The sequence below is a fragment of the Dermacentor silvarum genome, chromosome 11, assembly GCF_013339745.2.
Source record: "Dermacentor silvarum isolate Dsil-2018 chromosome 11, BIME_Dsil_1.4, whole genome shotgun sequence".
NCBI classification, from domain to species: domain Eukaryota; kingdom Metazoa; phylum Arthropoda; class Arachnida; order Ixodida; family Ixodidae; genus Dermacentor; species Dermacentor silvarum.
In genome coordinates this window covers 10545562-10548448 of record NC_051164.1, presented here as the reverse complement: position 1 = coordinate 10548448, position 2887 = coordinate 10545562, and the positions used below count along the sequence as shown (strand labels likewise).

The window sequence follows — 2887 nt, the reverse complement described above, 5'->3', positions numbered from 1 at the left end:
AGGCAACACCTGCAGACCTCGGCGCCACACCGATGGAGGAGCGATCTGGATTCCCTGGGGCCGAGCTTTGGAGCACTCGGAAAACCCGGTTCCTCATTTTAAAATACACGGAGCTAAATCCTCTCGTCGGGAAAAAAGGCGGCCTTAAGCAAGTTTCATTCACTTTCTCATTGAAGTGTTAACAAAAAAAAATGTCAACCTTGTTTGCTTAGGCACTTGTGAGCGTACGTGAGCAGCTTTTAATGTGCTAGAGTTGCCACTTTTTAATCCATGACTTTTTTTCACAGGACAAAAAAGGCCATGTGGCAAGCCATTGCCCTGATGCTCACCACAGAATTTTCATCTGTGATGACCGAGGTTGAAGTACAAAACAAATGTAAGAGCCTGGAACGGTCTTATAAAAAGACTAAAACAAAGAACAATTCATCCGGGCATTCGAGGGCTGTGTGTGAATATGAAGAGTGAGTACTGTTGACCATTGCGTACAGTCTCGGGCTTTTGTATTTGCAACTAATTCTTTTCTTCTTTCATAGAGAGCTAAGTGATGTTCTTGAAAAAGAACATCACATCACACCTGTAGTTCTAATGAAGCCCGGAGCAACAGTTAAAAAAGACAGCAGGTGCAGTTGCCTTATTTTCACAGAAGTTTAGTTATCTCCCTTAATCCTGCACATTGTTTTTCAGCAAGTCTCCCGATGCTGATGACAGCATTGACATGGAGCCGGGTGAACCCTTGCCAAGCCCAGCATCAGCTGCAGCCAACCCAGCGGATGCCTTGACAAAAAAAAAAGGAAGAAGGACAGCACATCACCAAATGCGCTTTTAACGGAATTTAAGGAGGCAAAAAAAGAGCGGGCCGACCGATTTGACGAGAAAATGACCTTGTTAGAGCGGCTGGTAACAGCTGTCGAGAAGGTTGCCACAACGGCTTCAGAATAAAAATTTCAAGGAAAAACACTGATACTTATGTGTGTGCATATTCTGTATTATCAGACAACCATACAAAGTAGCCTGGGACTTGCAGGTCCCAAATGTGTTGATTCTTTATCTTTCACAAACGTTTTCTCAAATTATATTTGCAGCATTACACAGAGCGAAGCAAAACTTATCTGCATAAGTACTGCTAGTGGCACAACTGAAATAACTATTACGCATCGAGAAAGGCACAAAGATATGCACTTCTGTGTTTTCGCACTGCTTTTCGCAGGCACTCGCTGTAGCCTGCCACACTGCGGTCAGCCACATGGCCACTGTCCTCATCATTTCCAACTTCCTCCAGATCCGGGAGTTCCTGCAGCTCTTCGAAGAAATCTCTCTCCTCATTGCATAAGTTGTGCAGGACGCATGCGCCCATGATTATAAGGCAGCACTGCTTGATGCTGGCTGCGTCCACCAAGTACAGCCTGCGAAATCGCTGCTTAAGTATTCCAAATGTCACCTCAATGGCAACTCGCTGCTGGGAATGAGACTTGTTATATTTCCTTTTCCAGGAGGAGAAGCTCCGCTGTGTATCCTTGTAAGGCGTCATAAGCCATGGTAGCAACGGATAGGCCGAATCCCCCAGGATGTAACCATTGCTGCATTTCGATGCTGCAGCTTCAAAAAAAGGGGCCTTCGCGGAGCACCCTGGCGTCGTGCGCCGAGCCGGGAAATCCAACGAGCACATCTATGAATCTGTTCTCATGGTTGCATATGCCTTGCAGGATCAAAGAGGGAAACTTTTTTCGATTGAAGTACGAGTGTGGGGATTCGGTCGGGGTGTTTATCTCTATGTGGCTTCCATCCACGCAACCAATGGTGTTTCGCGGTCCTTTCCCAGCGCTCTTTATTAAGAAGCAACGTTCTTGCTGTTGCTGGTCCGGCCACGCGATCACTTCTTCACTCATGCTATGTAAAAGGTTCAGCACCCTCTCGATGCATGCGTGCACAGATGACTCTGTAACATCAAATCTGTCTGCAATTGATTACATGCTGCACTGGCTCCCGAGATAGCTGAAAACGATGAGACACGTTTTTTCGGCACTGATTCGCGCGCGCCCTCCACGAGCTTCTGGGAAGAACTGAGATGCTTGATAGCGGTCTGCAAGACAGTTAAAGGTCTCGCGTGACAGTCGGAAAAGCCGCTTAAACTCAAACTCAAAATAGCTGCCAAGGACATCTTCATGGTACCGTGGAATACGATTTCGGTCTTTCCTCACCAGCTTGACGGCTAACATTGCGACCAAGTCATTGAACTTCTCATCCCTGTCCGAGTCCACAAGGTCCATGGCGACTTGAACGACAGTTGACAGTGTGGCACAGTTCATCGTCGTCGTTCAGTGCAGCAGCGATGCTCACACACACGCACAAAATAGAGCTGACTAATTTTTTCTACGACAACCGCAATCAGCGCCAACGCAAATAACTCAAGTCACATACAAATTCAACAACGCGTAAACAACGGGCGATACGACGCAGAAGGCCTGCACAACACCTGCACCTTGGCATTTGTTTCTCCGTGGCGCTAGTATCGCGTTGCAGCTGCACCACAGAACTGGCGCTGCAAAAGTGCGGAACTCGCCGTGCACCACCGTGAACTTGGTTCAAGTGGTGCAGCCGAATCGAACAGACCCTATATATAGGGGCTTTAATGCCCACAAAAGCAAGCTACACTCAAAGCACAACGAAAGCGGCGAACACAGTCGGCGGTCGTCGAAAATCTGATCAGCGGCGAAACGCGTCGGCTTTTATACCTGAGTCATCGAAGGTTCCAGATTAATCCCTTGATGCCCGCGTGTCTTCCAGAAAGTTCTAGACAATTCGCGTCGGTCATACAATCAGATAACATAAGCGTCGGTGAAAACAGGCAACGGAAAGAAGCATCGATAACGTTCTAGAAACTTCCGAT

At 47.5% G+C, this 2887-nt stretch overlaps 1 pseudogene; it reads right to left on the bottom strand.

The window, feature by feature from the left end:
* Positions 1-688: 688 nt before the first annotated feature.
* On the bottom strand, positions 689-2611 carry LOC119432995 (uncharacterized; annotated as a pseudogene).
* Between the last annotated feature and the right edge of the window lie 276 nt (positions 2612-2887).